Source organism: Dromiciops gliroides, chromosome 1 (assembly GCF_019393635.1).
Source record: "Dromiciops gliroides isolate mDroGli1 chromosome 1, mDroGli1.pri, whole genome shotgun sequence".
Classification (NCBI taxonomy): domain Eukaryota; kingdom Metazoa; phylum Chordata; class Mammalia; order Microbiotheria; family Microbiotheriidae; genus Dromiciops; species Dromiciops gliroides.
In genome coordinates, this window is record NC_057861.1 from 351661967 (window position 1) to 351683549 (window position 21583).

At 35.6% G+C, this 21583-nt stretch overlaps 1 protein-coding gene across 2 annotated transcripts in view; it reads right to left on the reverse strand.

The window, feature by feature from the left end:
- The window catches only part of SEMA5A (semaphorin 5A), a 664838-nt gene that overhangs the window by 560172 nt on the left and 83083 nt on the right, over positions 1 to 21583 (reverse strand). For both annotated transcript variants that reach the window (XM_043978814.1, XM_043978812.1), the window contains exon 2: positions 11193 to 11318. The gene's annotated coding sequence lies outside the window, so the exon portion shown is untranslated. The remainder of the gene's footprint in view (positions 1 to 11192; positions 11319 to 21583) is intronic.

Below are 21583 nucleotides of genomic sequence, written 5' to 3' on the forward strand. Positions count from 1 at the left end.
TTTTATACAGAATATAGACTAAGTCTAGACTTAAGACGATTTGTATTATATTTCTACTTTATTATCCTTCTAATCAACATCACCTTGTGACTACCATACAATAAAGGCTCTATCTAGAAAACCAGAAGCTTCTTCCATTTACTAGTCTGGGAGATAAATTAAGGGAAAGGTTAAGTAGGGGAGATTTATGATCTAATATCCAATTTTAATCTCACAGTATGTATGTATATATATATATATATATATATATATGTATGTATATTTTTTAATTAATTTATTTTTTTTGTGGGGCAATGAGGGTTGTGACATGCCCGCGTCACACAGCTAGTAAGTGTCAAGTGTCTGAGGCCAGATTTGAACTCAGGTACTCCTGAATCCAGGGTCGGTGTTTTATCCACTGCGCCACCTTGCTGCTCCTATTGATGAGCAATATTATAAAAATAAAGAATAGACATGTAAATGTTTTGGCTTTTTTATCGGCAGGAAGTTCTATTTATTTTTTTTAATTATGTTGTACCTCACGATAGTTCCTCTTGCTAGGCTGTACCCTTCATTCCTTTCCTCCTTGATCTAAATACTCTTTTGCCCAGCTTCAATGTTTCATTATTGTAACATTCACAGGCTGCTATTCTTATTAGTTAACAACCTATTGTGTTATTTTGTTTTGTTTGTCTGGTAAGATAAAGCCACTCCCTTCAAAACAAATATTTCAAGAAATATAATTTGTATCAAAGGTGCTGAGTAATGACTTTATAGACTATCCATTAGATATCAATAAAAACAGAAAATCATCAGGGGGAAATGTTCTCATAGAATATCAAATATATTCTGCCAAAAATGGAGGGTGGAAAGCAGGGACATCTGTGATAACTTGCTACTTCCATCTGTCTCATATTTTTCCAGATGATAAATATGGTAAAACGTCAAACTGCTAAGGATATGCTGCTATGTTGAAATTGAAGTTTCTCACTCCATCTCTGTGTTTCACTTAGGGCTCCTTCTTAGACTTCAATGAACAAACTGAGTCTCCAAATAGCCCCAAATATTTTTTTCACACATAAAGCAGGGCAACTTTGTTGCCTATGAGGTAAGCGTTTATCACGTCTATTTGGAAAAGCTAACTGAGTGAGATTCCACTTGTGGCAGAAATGAAAACAATGCACTGCTGAAGAGAAAGAACATTTCTCCCTTTAAAAAGGGAACATAAGAAAAATACCACCTTTTAAAAAGAGTAAAAGATCTCTTGTTGTTCAGTCATTTTTCAGTCCTGTCTGACTCTTCATGACCGGATTTGGAGTTTTCTTGGCAGAGATACTAGACTGCTTTGCCATTTCCTTCTCTAGAGTAAAAGATAAGACAATACAGAAAAGAGAGAGAAAGAGAGGGAAGGAGGAAGGAAGGAAAGCAGAAAGAGATAGAGAAATGGAAGGGAGGGAGGGAGGAGGGGAAGAAGAAAAGGATAGAGAGATAGAAAGAAGGGAGGGAGGAAGAGAGGGAAAGAGAAAGGGAGAGAGGGAGGGAGAGAAGAAGGAAGGGAGGGAAGGAGGGAGGAAGGAAGGAAGGATGGAAGGGAGGGAGGAAGGAAAGAAGACCATAGACTAGAGGGAAGGAGGGAGGAAGGATAGAGAAACTATCTTAATGAACTGCCTCATTTTCCACACTAATTTGGCCAGGGAGCCCTTTGGGGCTTAAAATATATTGTTATTTTATTGTTGTTTGTTTTTGTTTTTGTTTTTTGCGGGGCAGTGGGGGTTAAGTGACTTGCCCAAGGTCACACAGCTAGTGAAGTGTCAAGTGTCTGAGGCCGGATTTGAACTCCGGAACTCCTGAATCCAGGGCCGGTGCTTTATCCACTGCACCACCTAGCCGCCCCCTATATTGTTATTTTATATATTTATATCCATAAATATTACTATTATGGGGGTGTCACAGTATCTGGAAAAATGAAATACTTCTGTGATAAAAGAGGGTATCGGTAGATTTCAAAGCAAAATAGGGAACACTGTAGCCATTTTAAAACAGGAAAACTGTCACACAATTAAACATTTTGAAAACTATTTTTTTTTTAATTCTTTAGCAGGGAAGATATCTGAATTTTCTCACAGAATTCATATTCCTGTTATATCAAATGCCAGAGTTCCAAGGAGCACAGTCTGGGAAATGCTGAACTAGCTCACCAGGGAGAAAATATTTGCAATAAGCTGAATTTGAAAAAAAGTTCTTTAAAGAATATGAAGAAAGAAGACCCCATAAAAGTTTAAGGTTCTACATTACTTAATCACATCAGGCTGCTGTCATCCCAACCCAAAGGAATTTTTCTCTAATAAAGGGAGCACTTTCTTTTTTCTTTTTTTTTTTTTGAAAAATGACTATATTTATACTTATTGATTTTTTTTTACCAGAGAGGCTGGCTTTTTCTAAAATTATTTTAAGCTAGATAGATATAACTTCCATATGATGAATGAATCCAGAGACCTGTATGTAAACTAAGTGGAGGATTTGCCTAAAGGCAAGCCAAAGAATTTCAAACCAAAAGAACTACAGGACTAAAAATGTATACTATCATTTGTTATAAGAAATTATAGGTTCAGCAGGTGCTCTGTAAGTCACTGTGATCACTCCTGCCAACACACCTTTACTTTGCCCAAAAGCACCAGGTTTGTTTCCAATTTGGAGTAATAGTAGAAACTGTTAATAATGCTAAATTATAGGGAGGGATATCATAATGTACTTAATATACTGAATAATATATCTTGAGACCACCAGTGATGATGATTCAAGCTAACAGATGTAGCTCAATCTAAAAACCCTATCCTTTTCCCTACAGCTAACTGTATCCTATCTAGTTTCTTTAACAAAGAAAAAGGAATATAAAATAATTGTAGTATATATTCTCAAGCTTTCTGTAGCCTGCACTTCCTCTTTTTCTTTGAGTACTACAATACAGGAACATTTTAAGTATTTATAATAAAAGTAATAATTGTTGTTGTTCAGTTGTTTCACTCATGTCCAACTCTTCATGACCCCATTTGGGGTTTTCTTGGCAAAGATACTAGAGTGGATTGCCATTTCTTTCTCTAGTTCATTTTTTATAGATGAGGAGCCAAGGGAAACAGAGATAGCTGACTTGCACAGGATCACACAGCTAGTAAGTATTTGAGGCCAGATTTGAATTCAGAAAGATGTCTTCCTGACATCAGGCTCCCAAAATCTGCATTTATACAGTGCCTACTATATTCCAGGGACTATGCTAAGCGCTTTTACAAATATTACCTCTCTTAATCCCTACTAGGAGGTGGTTGCTACTATTATCCTCATTTTCCAGGTGAGTAAAATGAGGCAGAGTTTAGGTTACTTTCCCTGGGGCACATAGCTATTAAATATCTGAGGCTGGACTGAATTCAGGTCTTCCTGACTATAGGCCCCATGCACCACTGAGCTGCCCAGTATTGTTACTGAAGAAAATCTAGTCGATTGATCTATTTGCAACTCCAAAGGTTGTTAGCCAAACATTCCATACCCAAGGTACCAAAAGGAAAAAAAAAAACATCAGTCTTACATCAGGTCCTTTACTAAAATTTTAGTATGTGCAACAGTCACTGCCAAGATGCAAAAGGATAAGAAATAAGAAAATTTGTATGAAATAGAAAAAAGAATGGGAAATGATTACACAGTTGGTACTCATTTTAAATCTGCTGATTTTCTTATTTAGCTCTTTCTAGTTAGGGACAGAGGCTGATCTGTGATTGCACTGACATAGGCAACTCCTAGGTCAAGAAACTCCTTCTACAAAATTCAGTTAGCAAATCCTCTCCAACCCAGTCTTGGATAGTTCCCTTAGAGTACTGGGAGGTTAAATGACTTACCTAAGGGTCACAGAAGAGGTGCCACAGACCAGACTCTGCTTTGATTTTCCACCTATTATGCCACACTGTCTCTCAAAGACTAGTACTAACCCATACATATATACCATACAGAACAGAATTTCCAAAAGCCACAATAGAATATCAAATGGGAAATTGTTTTATTTTTAATTTTAAGGTAACAAATTTATTACAGAAATCAGACATGGTTAAAAAGGAGAAATAATTTCTCATATTCCTACAACAAGTTATGGCTTGTGAAGCATTTGAATCAACCAACCCCATAAGATAGATATATAACATGCATATTACATTACTTTCATTTCCAAAAATTCTCCTCCACACATACTTGTATTTGATTCTATGAAGTTAACTAACTTTTCTGATTCCTCCAATGACTAGAGTCCTCTCCTCTAAAGTTACGTTCCATCTCCTCTATGTACGTATCTATTTTATATGTTGTCAGCCTCATCAGATTATGAACTACTTGAAGGCAGAGAGTGGTTTCCCTTTTCTCAGTATCTACATACAGCACTTAGCACAGAGCCTGGCACATAGTAAGCTCTTAATAAGTCAAGGGCCTGCACTGGTTGATCAATTGCTCCCTTGATGGATAATAAGACATAGAGCGATGACAGGCAGCAATGTCAACATAGGTATGAAGGTTGTTGCCTTTAGAGTTTACACGAAGGCCCTAAGCTAAACCATTCATTCCCATGCACAATAAAATACCATGTTTTTACCATAAAGTCTGACCCTTCTCATGGGTTCAGAAAAGGAAAATGAATTTGTTAATGATATTAATAAATTCATGATGACTAGCTGGCTACCTAATTCTTATTCTGGAGTTCTAGACTTTCTGTGTCTGTGAGTGACCACAGAATCAGAGTGTCTTCCAGGCATCTCTACTCGACCTCACCATCAACTAGACCATTAAGGAATCCCACTGGAAAAGCTCAAATATATGGTAAATGTTCCTTGCTTCTTTTGCAGGGATAATAGGAGTATGGATGTGCCTGGTTTCACCCCACCTTGGCAGAATCTGGTAAATAAACCCTACTACTTTCACAGTCAGCATCAAGCCAGGGCAGGCAGCATCAGCTCTGTGCCCAGAGACAGGAGTCAGAGTGGGAGGTGGGACAGGCACAAGCACATCCCATCGTGTGTTGCCTGGCTGTCTGCCTTGAGCAATGGAGTACAGTTACAGCTGCAGTATTACTAAGTGCTACAAATAAGGAAACACGGCAGATGAAGGTTTAACAGGTTTATTAGTAATAACACCATTCAGCACATTGAATCTTCAAAGCTCTTTTACTAACAAAGTCTAATTAATCCTTACAACAACCCAGTGAGGTAGGTAAGCAAGCAAATGAGTATTATTATCCCCATTTTATGAAAAGTACATAAAGGTAAAATGCTTTACCCCAGGCCATAGAAGGAGTCACAGCTTTCTAAGTATCAGCTTTAGACTCAGACAAGAAGGCTACCTGCCCATTTGCTTTGCTGACACAGTTAAGTTTTACAAGAACAGAATCCTGGGGGCAAAAAAATATTCTTAGGAGATTCTTATATTGCATAGAACATGCATCATAAAGGAGAGGACAGTGGATTTGCAGTAAGAAAAGCCAACATTTAAATGATGACTGCCACTGACTACTGTGTGACTACATTGTTCGCAAGCCACCAGACCTCTCTGAAACTCAGTTTGTTGAATTGTAAAAGAGAAAGAATACATGCACTACTTACACCCCAGGTAGGTGAAAGGAAAGCAAGTACTTTGAAAAACTTAAAACACTATTTAAATGTGAATGACTGCTAATTTTGTTTTAGCTTTCTGAACTATACAAAAAGTGAAGGCAAAGTGGTTATTTCCTTAGTTTTAACCCAATTATTCAACTTAGATAATTAATGTTAAATTACAAAATAAATTATTAAAATCTAAACAGAGGCCACAGAGTTCAACCAAAAACTTAGGATAAGACTTCAATGATGAAATTAATATGATTAATTTTATATAGGTACAGAAATCTGCCATGTCCATCTAATAATCTTAGAACATGGAATTAGAATAACCCTAGCCCAATGCTTTCATTTTACAGCTGAGTCTTGAAGAAGTGAAATTAGTTAGTAGGGAGTATGTCCAGGACTACCAACTCCCAGTTCATTGGTTTTTCCATTAAACCATGCCTTCTCTAGTTGACAGTTCTGTGTCTGTCTGTCTGTCTCTCCCTCTGTTTCTGTCTCTCTGTCTCAGTCTCTCAACCATATTTTCTATGAGAGTACCAGTCACTGTTTCTTTTGATGAATATCCTTAACTTCAGTTCAGGGCCAAATGTTATTTATCTTCAAATGCCCTCTGGGACGTACCCTTCTGGAGACTAGCCTAGATAACTCAAAATCCAGAACCTGGCTTCTCTTGCTTACTGCCCCACACCACTTCTGCCCATCAATGACCTACCCCTGTCACGCAACACCTCAAATTCAAAATGTTCAAAACTAAATTTATTACCTTTCCTCAAAAACCTGTTCCTTCACATTTCCCTATGCCTGTTAATGGCACTACTTTTCACTCAATTATCCACATATGAAACTTTTTTTTCAATCTCTGGCTCATATTTCTCTCAATCTCCAATCAGCTGCCAAATCCAATACCTCTTAATTCATTCTTTCTTTTTCTGTTCCCATTGTTATCATCTTAATAGAGGTGCTTAATATATATCCCACTGGAACTAGAGTAATAGCTTTGTAAAAAGCTTTCCCTAACTGCTGTACCTGCTTCTTCCAGTCCACATATTAATCTTTTTTTTTTTTTTTACTAAAGCAGGACTGAACATGTCACTACTCTGTTCAACAGCCTCCAGTGAATTTGCCTACCCTAAACAAAATGCATGAAAGTGTCTCTCCAATCTGATAGCAACCTAAACTTTTAGCCTTATCACAGTAGTCTCTAACACTGTAGCCTAAGCAAACTACTTGCAACTCCCATTCACTCACCCCATTCTTTATAATAGGATAATTTGCATGTAACACTTTAAGTTTTAAAAGTGCTTTACAATTATCTCATTTATCCTTTCAACAGCCCTGGGTGCTGGATTACATTATTATTCTCATTTTACATATGAGGAAACTAAGACAAGCACAGTTTAGGTGATTTCCCCAGGGTCAAATAACTACTAAGTGTCTGAGGCCAGATCTAACTTCCTGACTCTAAACCTACCCCTCTAGCCAGTAGGCCACCAATCTTCAGTTGACAAAAGTACTTGAAACTCCCAAAGGCATTTGCATCTGGCCTTAGAATTGGATGTTATGAGAAAGTACCATTCTTTAAAATAAATCCCTCTTCACTGTGAAGAACCCACTCTGGTCTGACTCAGAACCCTTTCCTTTCCTGAAATCTACTATATTATTAGGGAAAAGAATGTTACCAATTAAACTAAAGTGAAATAAGCTCAATGACATGGAGGCAGTACGGTGCAGTGGAAGGGATACCTACTGTAACCAGCAAACCTGGGTTCCAGTATCAGTTCTGACATTTATTACCATTTGACCTTGGACACATCACTTAACCCCTCTAGTCCTCAGCTTCTATACTGAACATAAATACAATATGAATACCCTTTTGATGGTACTCTAAGGTCCCTTTCTGTTCCAATTTTATGATCTTATGAATACTACAAGGCTGCTGATTTAAAAATCAGTGAAGGAAAAAAAAAACAACAACGAAAAAACAAAAATATCTAAAGGGGGCAGCTAGGTAGCACAGTACATCCAGCACCAGCCCTGAAGTCAGGAGTACCTGAGTTCAAATCTGGCCTCAGATACTTAACATTTACTAGCTGTGTGACCCTGGGCAAGTTACTTAACCCCAATTGTCTCACTAAAACAAACAAACAAACAAATAAAAATCAGTGAAGGGTTTCAAAAGACTACAAGTCACAAGATTTGGGAGTAGTGTTTATTTTCTGGGGATAATTCAAAAGACAACTTCTTACATAATTTCTCTTTGCTTAAACTAGAAAAATAGAGGTTGATTTTTGCCATATCCTTTTTAAAAAGGGCAAAATGAACTCATTTTTGTTAATGAATGCGTATGACATTGAATGTGTACCACTATTAGCAGTTTGCTTACTTGTTAAGCATATTATATGTACATATATATCCTTTTAATGTGCATTATGTATACAAAATCTACATATGTAATAATTATTGTCAAACAAAATTCATTTAATTAACATGGAATGTCCTACTATCTCATTCTTTTTCCCTTTTCTCTTGAAAGGAGACTGTAAAAGAAGATATATTAGAAATGAGTGACAATAGGTCAACTCTTAATGAATAATTATATTCAGAAGATTAAGTAACTATTTAGGATCTATGATTCATATCTTTATAGAATATGTCCATACTAATTAACATGATACAAGGACATAACCATAAAAAATCTTTGTCTTTTGAATATAATAAATTGCAGAATTTCAGTGGTAATGCTGTATGGTTTTCAATGGTATCTCAGGGAAAATTAAAAACAAAAAGATCCAGGATAAGTTTTCCCTCTCCTTCCTGTGCAGGAGCTTTTCCCCATCCTCCTCTTGATAAATCTTAGAAAAAAAGAGTCATCACATATAACTCTGGGATAGTTTCAGAGCAGTACCCCTTGTTAGGGTTATATGACTCTGGAAATCAATTTAGTCCAGTGTGAATGAAGTATGAAATGAGAAATTCCTGTCCCATGTATAGAGAATGGAGGTAGAGTGACTGAGTCATTACTGGCTTTTTCTTCTGTTTTATTTTGTACTCACAAAAACAACCCAGCTCTGTTCAAGTAAATAACAGGAGTCATTTGGTAAACAAAAGTGTTCATGGAGTAGACGGAATGAATGTTTAAGAATGGTGTAGGAAAGAAACTTCCTAAAACTATTGCAAGCTATTAGACTTTTCTTTTCATCTATCACACAGGACCTCTCTCAGGAACACCAGGAAAATGGAAAAGATATCAGGGAAAAGGACCCAGTACATCCAATGCACAAATGATTTAGAATTAGACTAGGACAAAGAAATGACTGTGTATTTGCTAGGAATAATTCTGCCAGCAAAGAATCAAGTACAAAAACTGAAGTGGTTCAAATGTATTATCTGCTTGATGATAAGCAAAAGAAACCTATTGTGTTATCCTATTTATTATTCTCTCTGAGAAAATTATTACTTTCTGGGTTGTATTTCAAGATGAGATTTATACCAGTCATTGTAGTTAGCCTTTCAAACCACCTTGTTGCCAATAAATACTGTAATGTTGCCTGACTTTGCTTAAGAGAAACAAAAGGATTATGTGCTTGTCGAGAGGGGGAGAGAAAGAAAAAAAGGGTTAACAGGGGGAAAGGAAGGGAAGGGTGTACTTTAACACTATTAAAATAGTACTGGGGGAGGGCAGCTAGGGGCACAGTGGATAAAGCACCAGCCCTGGATTCAGAAGGACCTGAGTTCAAATCTGGCCTCAGACACTTGACACTAGCTGTGTGACCCTGGGCAAGTCACTTAACCCTCATTGCCCTGCAAAAACAAAAAATAAAAAAAATAAAGTAAAATAGTATCAAGGTGCTAATTATAATTCTTATATATTTAATTATTGTTTATATGCATTTATTATTAGCATATTACATGCATTTAATTGTTTTATATATATATATTTAAAGCTGCACAAACTAGTGTCCATGATCAATAGATGCTAAAATCCCTTCTAATAGAGAATTCCTAAGGTTTTTTTTCTAAGCAGAGAATACTTTTGCCAATTGTCTTTTTTTAAATTCCAAAGCTCTTTTTAGTGACCTTCTAATTCTAATTACACCATAGAGAAATACTAATTTGGGAATTATGATTTTACCCATATCTGTTTAGTACTTTATGGTTTCTACAACTTTCCTTTGGAAAAATGTAGTTCTGAAGCCAGGGTATCACAGAGTCACTATGTCTCCTAAGATCTCAACCCAGTATCATAAGATTTTTGTTTGTTTGATTTTTGGTTTGTTGTTTTGTTTTGTTTTGGTTTTTTGCAGGGCAATGAGGGTTAAGTGATTGTCCAGGGTCACACAGCTAGTAAGTGTCAAGTGTCTGAGGCCAAATTTGAACTCAGGTATTCCTGAATCGAGGGCCAGTACTTTACTACTGCACCATCTAGCTGCCCCCTAGTATCATAAGATTTTAAAGTGTAGTTAGTGGGCATGAAAGACCTTATAGATCACCTAATTCAACATAATTACTTTATAGATAAACAGTTGAGATTTAAAAAATGATCTAATATAAGTAAAAAGAGTCAGGCCTTACCCAGATCTTCTTACTACAAACCCAGTGTTCTTCCTAGTATATATAAATATTTGCAAATACTTGTAACTCGAAATCCTGGTTTTAAAGGATAACCTATATTTTAAATGTCAGATCTGGGCTTGTGAAACAGTATGATAGCACAAACAATGCAAGATAAGTCAAAGACATCAAGTAGACCTATGAGGTCAAACAGAGACAAGGTATCTAGGCATAGAGACATGAGCCGTTGTTAATTATTCTGTGGATAGGCCATGAGGATATATGTCTACAAGGCACAGAAAGATGGGAAATCAGTCTAAGGAAAGGATAGGTAAAATATAAGTAGATAAAAGTTGAAGTAGAATTCAGGATGGAGAATTTTGATGTAGGGAAGGATTAGGGAAACAAAGAGGTAGGGAGTAAGCAAAGGAGACTTGGGACCAAGACTTTACACACATCATGCACTATAAAGTAAAGGTTAGGAGATCCAAATAAGAATGTATATGGTAAAAATTCACCTAAGTAAGAAGTTGGCAAGTAACCAAAAGGTCAGTTGAATCCATACTTAAGGAAAGCAGTATCAAGGATCAGGTACCAAGTTGGGGAGGGGTCAAGCACCCAGAATCAGCCGCCCAAACAGAGAAACCAAGACCTCATGGTCTAAAATCCAACCAGCTACTACAAGGCAGGATCATCCCAGCAAAAAAGAAAGAGAAAGAAAGAAAGAAAGAAAGAAAGAAAGAAAGAAAGAAAGAAAGAAAGAAAGAAAGAAAGAAAGAAAGACAGACAGAAAGACAGCCCAGCTGCTGAAAGTCCAAACTGTAAATCTGTAAATATAAGAAGTTCAGTCAACCCTATCTAGTGTCATAAGGTTAATACAGGACAATTAGAAATATTGGTCTGGTGTATAGCAAGAGAACTATTAACAGAAGGTTCCTTATATACTCTCTACTAAGGGTAAAAATTGAACTAATGGAAGGTGAGGTAAGGGAAAAGGACAGAGAAAAAAGGAAAATAGGTATGTCTACTCACTGTTAAAGGAAGTCAGATCAGGGAGCCAGGCAAATTTCAGCACTTAGCGTGATAAGTACACATCAAAGATGCACAATCTTCTTCTGAATGTCTTCAAAAAATGTTTTCTCATGTAGGCAAATTGTCCTGTAGGAAGAAAGAAGTAAATTGACACCTCTCAAAAAATAAATATATTTTCAAAGGCTTCATGGTAAATTACACATATGAAAAAGAAAACAAAAAAGAATAAACCATATAATATGAAGGAATTTATTCACTTTAGAGGCATGAATGTTCATTCATTCATCCATCAAAGGCTCCTGTGGTATTATTCTGTACACACATTATGTAATCAGCTTTCTCCTAAAAAAGATTTCTCCTGTTTATCATCTTACAAGATCAGTCAATAAACATTTATTAAGTACCTATTTTGTGCCAGGCACCCAAGCATAATAAACATTTATATATTTAGTACTCCTCATTAGAGATGAGGAAACTGAATTGACCAAGGACAGAGAGTGAGTTACTGGAAAGGTTGAGATGACCATTCAGGTCTCTACTCCACTTTGTACACCTTTCATAATGAAATAATGTCTCCAGTTATTACTTGGCACTATATCTACTGTTAATGCCATAGTGGTCCCCAAAAGTTAAAGCAATTTCATCTTAATCATAGAATTCACAGTTAAATTATTTTAACTGTATACTACATTTTTTCCTCATTTTTATTCTTTATTTTCTTACATGTTAGATTTGAGTCAGTCTTAGTGTACTTACAGCTAATTGAGTGATAATGTCAACATCAATTAAAAGCATTTTTCTATCTATTAAAATTTAATCTATTTTATTCCTTATTATTTAGTACTCACTTTTAAAGCCTACCAATTCTTTTTTCAAAGAAATTAAGGGGCATGAGACTTTTGTGTGATCTATAAGTCTTTGGCTTCTCTCATTTCTTTTTTCATGAACTTACCATAAATTTCTTGCTATCTTCACCTTTTCCTACTTTTTCATTGCCCAACAATATTAGCTTCTATATTGATCTGATTTGGAAAATTGAATTGTTATTCATAGATTTTCTCTAATTCTGTATGGTCAGCAACTGTTGTTGGTATATAAGCTACAATTATTTTGTTTTTTCCAAACATTTATTAATAACACTATATGATGATTAGTACTATATGATGATAAATCTCTCAAAAATATTGTTTCTGCAATCTCCAGGTTTACCATAAAACAAGTCTACAGGTCCCCACAAACTATGTGAGTGCCTTCTCCCTTATCATCTTCCTTAGAAATAGACTCAAGTGTACCAGGACTTGAGGTAAAGATTTGGATGCAGCAGTTCATCGATATTGATGGTAAAGTCTGCACTGATACTCCCTATACCTTAGTAGCTCTATGGATGTCTTCATCCTACTTTCTGGGCCTTTTCAAGGAGTATCTACATGTATATCACCTTTCCATAGGCCTGAAGCTTCTTGCTTCTGATTTATTATAATATAATATATAATATATATAATATAAAGATTGATATGATTCTGCTCTTCCAACACTATGTCTATTCTTTGGTCACTGAATAAGACCTCACATTAGTGATTACATTAGAGAAAGAACAGTTAAACTGAAGTTTGTTTATGGTCTAAAACCATAATATGCTTAGCAACCTCTACCTGTCCCCCCTTTTTATGTAACCACTATGCAACTGTCACTAAAAGAACAGAAAATTATCACAGGGTATTTAGGTCCATTTTTTTTTCATTGTATCATGGATTTCCATGGCCAAAAACGATTGCATTACAAGGTAGGTAGACCACTGGCGATGTGCTTCTCTGTAATTAGCCAAGTAGGTCACCAAAAATAAACTCCATCATTCATTAAGGCCACACTTGAAATCTTACTATTATGGTAGAATGTGCCAGAGCTTGAACTCCACCACCATAGCTTTTGAGAGCCTGGGTCAACTATATTCCATGTGGAAGCATCAGAGTAGGGTGTTATGGTGAAAAAGTTTCAGTGTACAATTAAAATTCAACCTTAAACTACTTAAACAAGTTATTAAAGTAAAAAACGGACAAAAGAAATAACATCAACACTTCCTATAATAATAATTTCATTGAGTTTAACTAATGTAAATTATTTGCCAGAAGGAAATCAAAAGAACCCAGAAAGTGCCTTAGTCAGCAAACATCTAATTTACTTGCCAAAAAAACAAGAGTGATAGTTGCCAAAGGTAACACCAAGTTAAAATCTAAATTCATCTTTAAACATTATAAAGCATGATGATGAGCAATTATGAGCACACACACAAACACACACACACACACACACACACACACATATATATATATATAATATATATATATATATAAAACATCTATACATGGAGTCATCTCTACATGAAGGAAGAGCATATTTAATGCGTGTAATAAAAGAAACCAATCATGTTTTTGAGAGTTATATTCAACAACGGATCACATCTTTGCCATCTCTAAGATAATTGAAAGATAGAGAATACAAGTTCATATTGAACTTATTGTTCGTTGATTGTAAAATATATATATATTTGATTCAATAGAACAACACCACCTTACAGATTCTTTTACTGGACAGCAAGGTATCTCCCAACCATAAATCATGATCATTCAGTATTCCTTGGAAGATATAGTTTAAAAATAAACCTGTTTGATAACCCTCTGATAATAAGTTTCAGGTAAGACACAGAAGAGGGAGATGTATGCTTGACCAAAAGTATTCACCAATCTGAGGGAGGTGATAGCATGTAGAATCTAGATCTAGGAAAGATTTCCTGTGGATGATGAAGTCTTCCAAATTCCCCTTGAGGGTGAAATTTTGCTGATAGCATCAAACTTCAGGATACTGTAAGAGATTCCCGGAAGAAATGAGTAACCATTTGAAGAATTTTGGCCTGTCCATTCACACAGGAAAGACCATGTGCTTAAAGAATGTCTATTAACCACACTTCAATATGCATTTCCTTGGATAACCCATAGAGTTCTTCCAAGATGATGTATATTTGGGATAGAAAAAAGGTGGACAATGAGCTGGGCTCAAAATTGAATAGGAAGAAACTAGGTCAGATTGCATTGGAGAAATTGTAACGCTTTTGTATTGACCTTAAGTTTCTCATAAAAGCAAAGGGCCACATTTTCAATATTAACATTTTACCCAAATTATTCTATGGCAGTGTGATGTGACATATCACTGCCTCTGAACAGTTAAAAACTATCAGGCAGAGGTCAATGAAGAGATATGGATGGATGTGAGCAGCCTGCACCACCACCTGCAAGCAAGCTGCATTCAATGAGGAACTCCAAAGAAGAATATGAGTAAGGAATGTCATTAAAGAATTGTATGACAAAAAGAAAAGAAACACAGGTCATGTAATAAGAGCAAGAGATTTCAAGCAGAAAGTCACAATGGTCCATAAGTACCCTCACAATGTTGGAGAGAAGAAAAGAAGGTTTCTAGAAAGTATAATAAATCCCTTGTGGCAAAATATGGGGAGAACATGGAAAAAGAGTCATAAGGTATGGGCAAGCATGGAAGAACTACAATTTGTATTATTGGAGAGAAATCCTAAACTGATTGTATCATGGATCCATTTAAGTACTTGTAGAATTAATAACGGGGCAGCCAGGTGGTACGGTGGACAGATCACTGGGCCTGGAGTCAGGAGGACCTTAGTGCAAATCCAGCCTTAGATACTTATGAGCTGTGTCAAGCTGGGAAAGTTGCTTAACCCTATTTGTCTCAGTTTCCTCATCTATAAAGTGAGCTGGAGAAAGAAATGGATTTTTGCCAAGAAAACCCCAAATAGAATTGGACATAATTAATCAACTAAAGAACACCAACACTAGGAATAATAAATGACAGGAAAAAGATTAAAAACAAAACTATAGAAGCTAGATTTGAAGTCTGAAGACCAATATTCAGATTTTGCCTTAAACATTTAATAACTGTATGACTGTGGAACATTAACTTCTGAGAGCCTCAATTTTCTTATCTACAAAAATGGCATAATGATATTTACCTAACTCCCTACCTCACAAGATTATAATAAGGAAATTATTGTAGAAATAGCAGCTACTATTTTGATATCAAGGCAGCTAGGTGGCACAGTGGATAGAGAACTGGGTCAGGTACTTACTAGCTGTGTGACTCTGGGCAAGTCACTTTACTCTGTTTGCCTTAGTTTCTCATCTGCAAAATAAGCTGGAGAAGAAAATGACAAACCACGCCAGTATCTTTGCCAAGAAAACCCCAAATAAAGTTATGAAGAGTCAGAAACAACTGAAACAAACAACAACAAATTATATCATCCATAAAAAGTTAAAGTCACAGTTACAAGAAGTTAAATAGATGCCAATTATATTGTACAGCTCCAATTGTATTGTTTCTCTTGTTTTACTATGAGTCAAAGCAAAAGTGCTTTTTCAAGGCAACATAAACATAGTACATTAGTAACAGAAAATAAGAAAGAAAAATTATGTAGAATCTTGTAATTCCTGTCCCAACTTTCAACCATTGGAGAATTCTCCCTTTTATTGTTAGAAATATATTTGTCACTTCAACTTATGTTATTCTTTGACAGGAAATTTCATTTATTTATTTATTAAAGACATTTTTTATTATAGGAAAACCAATAATTCTCATCACTCAGATAGAAATGTAGTTAGTTAATACAGAGGTATAGCCATTCTGAAGAAAGCAATTTTTTTAGGTATTAATTGTGGCTAGATCTCAGTTATAAAAGCAGAAAGCTTTTATAAAAAGCAGATTATTGTCTTGATTTTTTAAATGGAGAAATTGAGTCATTAAGGTAGTCAATTTTTTAAAAAGTCATTATAAGACAAGAGCCAAGATAGTAGTACACAACAAAATAACAGTACTCCATCCAATAAAAAGTTAGTTTTTAATATATGATCAGAAAAATAATTCTTTATGCTAGTTTACATTTTAATCTTCTTTACCCCCAGGTAGCTACCTGGACTACCCATGTTGTGTACTTTTAAAAATCTACTTATGATGGAAGAAAATTACCCTCTCTATGTGAATAAAAAGAAAAAACCATACCTAACAAAAAATCTTAAACTGCTCTCGATGCTACTTTGAAAATAAGGCTAATAATATAAGCTATAAGTTAGCAAAATAAGTCATAGTGGCAATTTACAACTGATTGGAGAATTGTAACAGCCTCAGGCAAATCAGTCATTAACTGCTGCTGATTTGGTGGGTGACAAAGCATTAATAATTCAGTAAAGGAAAGGCTTTAAGCAATAAAATCTTAGGGTTATTTATTTAACCAATTAGATCCTTTTTTGGCAGTAACTCTGCTTTTGTGAGTATGAATAAACCATGTACATTCTTCAATTAATCAGGAGACTTGTACACTACAAATTTGTGATTATTGCCTTTTAGCTGGTGCGGTACAAGTGGCCCTCAAGACTGAGAGGGAAAATTCAGTGTATCCTATCATAGCAGCACAAGTATAATTTATATGATCTCTCTATGAAACAGGCAGTTGATGCTTAGAAAGATATGCTAATTAATAAATATTGTCCACTAGTACTTAATGAGCTACTCCTGTCCTTCCACATTCTAAATCCAGGAAAATGTACATATAAATTCCAACTATAAAAAGTTATAACCATTAATGTATATACATAACATACCTTGTTATCATCAATGCAGAAAAATCTCTTTCTAGTTTAGAGACAGGTACAAATTGGGCATAAAATATTTTATTAGAATAGTAAATGGTAAGATGATCCCTGCTTTTACTTCTATTTACAAATAGGATGCATAGAGCCCACAAGTCCAAAAGTGATTCTCTTTGGGTAGTAAACTACATCAAAGGGTAGAACATTTCATGCTGGTACGTTCTCTTTTTCTCAGAAATGACCTGTCCATGGTTCCTACAACTATAATAGTCAAGAGGAATAAAGACTGCAATGAATATGGAAGTTAGTAAGCTTTTGTTCACAATTCCAAATACCCTGCCTGTCTTAAGTTGTTTAATTCTGCTTTTTAAATTTTACACATATCAGTATTATCAGTTCCATTATCCCAATTTCTTGTTTATTTCTTTCTACTTTTGTTAATTTGAATATATACAATTCAACATCACTCACCCTAGATTGTAATGACAATTCTGTTTCATAGTTTTCCTCCTGGTTACCTGTCTGTCCTCTTCTTTATGATCTTCTTCACAGGACCACCCCCATTTCTACCATTTCTACCACATATCTATATCTATATATGTCTATCTATCTATATCTATACCTGTGTATCTATATCTATCTATCTATCTATCTATCTATCTATCTATCTATCTATCTATCTGGACCCCAAAGGTCTATCCTGAGCTCTCTCATTTCTCTATAGTCTTTCTTCCCATAGAGTCAACTATCTATTCTAGGCAGATGACTCCCAGGTTGGGTATAGAAAGAGAACAGGCTGAATTGCTATTGGGAAATAATGAAATATTTTCATTGATACCAGGCTTTTCTTGGAAACCAAGGCCCTTTTATTTAATATCAATATTCTTCCAATGGCCTCATGTCATAGAATATCACTTTTTTAAATTTAAAATTTCAGGTGACCTAAAGAACAACAGGGAGGCAAATAGTCCAAGTAAGCATGCTGCACCATATTACCAAATAAGGATGTATAGCAGCAATAGGCAGAGTAAGGCAGTGAAAAGAGTTCTGACCTTGAAGGCTCAGTACCTGAATTCAAATTCCATCTTGGCCAATTATGATCTTGCCTTATCACCTTGAGAAATCACTTAATCTCTTTCAGCCCCAGTCTCCCCAACTATAAAATGATAGGCCTAAAATTATGATTGCATCATTCTATAAAGAACATAAATGATGCATAACCAGAAAAGATCTACAGGAAGACCCTAAGTAGATTGGTTGCAACCTTTGTGAGGGATTTTTAGGGGAATTGGGTAAGAGTTACCTATTGGATTCTGATGATTTGTGATATACTTCTCTGGAGAGAATATCCACAAGGATATAACCACACATTTGTGGAAATACTGAATGAGTCACATACATTTACTCGACTGTCTAATTTTTTTCCCCTGTTGCAAAATTTTGTTCAACTAATCCATCACAAAGCATTTAAATCGACAAACATTTATTAAATGGCTACTCCTTGCCATGTCTGCTGTTAGATGCTAGAAATAAGTAGAAAATAATAAATAATCCCTATTACAAATACTTTATTATCTAATAAGTAGAAAAGTACTTGTATGAATATATGCAGAATGAATGTAAATAAAAATAAGGCAGTAAGATACAAGGTATTTTTGAGGGAAAAAACTAGATGATAAGTAATTAAGAAAAGTTTCAAGGGGCAGCTAGGTGGTGCAGTGGATAGAGCACTGTCCCTGGAGTCAGGATTTGAGTTCAAATCCAGCCTCAGACACTTGACACTAGCTGTGTGACCCTGGGCAAGTCACTTAACCCCAATTGCCTCAAAAAAAAAAGCTTCATGTAGAAGATGACACCTGAGCTGCATCTTGAAGTAAGTGAGGAAATCTGGGAGGCAAAGGGGAGGAGGAAACACATCTGAATCATAGGAAATGGTCAGTATCAAGTCAATGGGATTGTGAGATGGAATAGAAGGATCAGAGTAGAGGTCAGCCTGGCTAGATCCAAGAGCACACAAGGATAACAGTGAGTAATATCCAAAGAAATTAGAAAGATAAGTTCAGGGCAGTTTTAAAGGGCTTTAAAAGCTAAAAAGAGGACTTTATATCTTATCCTAGAGGCAATAGAGAGTCATTGGAATTGACTGAGTATGGTAAAATGTGCACTTAAGGAAAATCATTTTGGTAGCAGTATAGGATGAAATGGAATAGGAAGAGACATGAGGCAGGGAGACCAAGGAGCCAATGCAATAATGTAGGTAACAGGTGATGAGAATCTAAACTAAGGTGGCAGCTAAGAGTAAGAGAATGTAATAGCAAGTTTTGTTTAATGTAAGTAAGCCTGGAAAGTGTCTTTGTTATAAAGAGATTTCTATTGTAAATAGCATTTATTGCGTTCTCTCTCTCTCTCTCTCTCTCTCTCTCTCTCTCTCTCTCTCTCTCTCCCTCTCTCCCCTCCCTCCCCCATCTCTTTCTTCCTCACCTCCTCTCCTCTTTATTTCCCTCCCTCCACACCCTCATCCCTAGAATTTTACAATGAGGCAATGCTTCAAATTAGGTTTTGTGAAAAGAACTAGAAACTTTATGAAACCATGCCATGATTTCCAACCATTTGTGGGAAAATAATTTTCAGAACTTTAGAGGAAGCAGCAGGGAAGTAAATTAATCTAAGTCTGCCAGAGAGATAAAGATTCTGAAGGCCCAAATAAACCCAATCCATAAAGAGGGATGCATCAGCCCTCTGGGCTTGATAGATTGTATAAAATCCAAAGACAGTATCACCAAAAACAAAACAAAAGAATCTGTGAACACAACTGAGCAAATGACTAATTGCTTTAAATAAATTTAACAGAATGAAGGAATGATATATTTTTCATATTTTTGTTTTATTTTCTAGGTCCCCTTTGTCCTCCTTTGTGCTCTTATGGTCCTTGAATTACATTTCTGTTGCATTTCAAAAGGCACAGAGTGGAAAGGCAAATCTGACCCAGAGGTTTAAAAGCATAAACTATAAAATGAGAACAGCCTAAAAGCATAAATCCAGTCTTTAAAAAACAAGGTGTGAGAGGATTAAGAGAAGAATAATAAAGAAGCCATTAGCATTATAGATAATGTCAAGGTTCATTACTTCATTCTGCCAGATACCAGAGTGGCCGGCCTTATGCATAAATAGAGAGGAAATAATTTGACTATAAAACTGACTGCCACTAAAGGTAATTTTTTATTTGCTGAATTATGCCCTGCAGGACTAAGGTCCAAGAAAGGCCTATATCAAACTTCTATTTCATTTAGGACTAACAGAACAGAAAGAGAGGCAGTGAATTGTTTCCTTCATCCTCAAAATGTTGCCTCTGGCCTTTCCAAGGGAAAAATCTACTTATTATATAGTTCTAAGAATTTTTTTCTCAAGAAAAAAATACTATTTGAAGCCTGTGTGCCACCACTAAAATTAGAAAGAGAACTATTTTCGAATATACCACTGTAAGAAAATAAATGTATTGGGGTTCTATGAGACCCAGAGAACCTGGCCAGACTTTTCTTAAGGCCAGCCCAGAGTCAGGAGAATTTCAAAGGAAATGTGGTTGGACCTTGGACCATGAAGAGTGATTAAAGCAATACCTACCTGAAGGCCATAGCATGCAGTGCACCAAACCACCCTCAAATCCAGTAAACCAATAGATTTGAATGATGGTAGCCAATTAGCCTAGAGCAATGTGTAAGGGCAGGTTCTCCTCCAGCCTGCTGGAAGCATACACAGTCATGAACTTTTTTTCACCCTGGGACACTGAAGGGGCAGCCACGGGGCCCACTCTGGGGGGCTTTTGGCTTTTAACACTCAAGGAGGAAGAATGCAGATTTATTCTCTCTCCCCACTTTCCTACATTGGCTTCTGATCTTTCTGAGCCATGTGCTCTATCTCTTTACTAATATTTAATATGCTTTAATAAATGCTACTCATGCAGTAGCCTCTAATTTTTAAGTAGCTACATATTAAAACCCCAGCTAAGTTTCCCTAAAACTTGGGACAGAAATAGGGCAATTACATATAATTTTAACCACCACATCACCATTAATTTAAAAATTGTCTAATAAGAGAAGTGTTTCCAAATTATTATACAATGTTTTGATTTTAATATGACACTTCCTAGAATACTTAGTTTCATTCAAGACTCAGTTTAGGCGATATTTTCAATTGGAAGCCTCAAGTCATCACTTTGGTTCTGCCTGCTCTCTTTCTCCTTATATTATAATGTATATCATTGTATGTTATAGGTTATATCCCTCAGTAGAATATTTGCTGCTTGAGGGTAGGACTATTTTTCATTTTGTCTTTGAATCCCCAGCTCCCAGAAAAGGACCTAATATATACATAATAAATGCTTAATTAATACTTGCTACATTCTACTGAATTAGACACTATATCTTGTTTAGTATGTCATTAGGCAGACTATAGTCAAATAGCTAACCCTCACATTCAAGATATCTGAAATTAATAATAGTAAATGGAACCATTAATGGAAGTATAATTAAGGAACATATTTTAATAATGCTTCTAAAGAATTATTTTTCTATTCTAGCAGGATCGCAGACATAACTAACTAGCATATTTGGCTTCAGAAATTCATCTTCTTGCAATTAAATATTATTTGGTTATTACACTTAATTAATATAAATTTTACATTGAGAGAGAATGACGGGCAACATCTAAAACAACACTGGCTATACTATG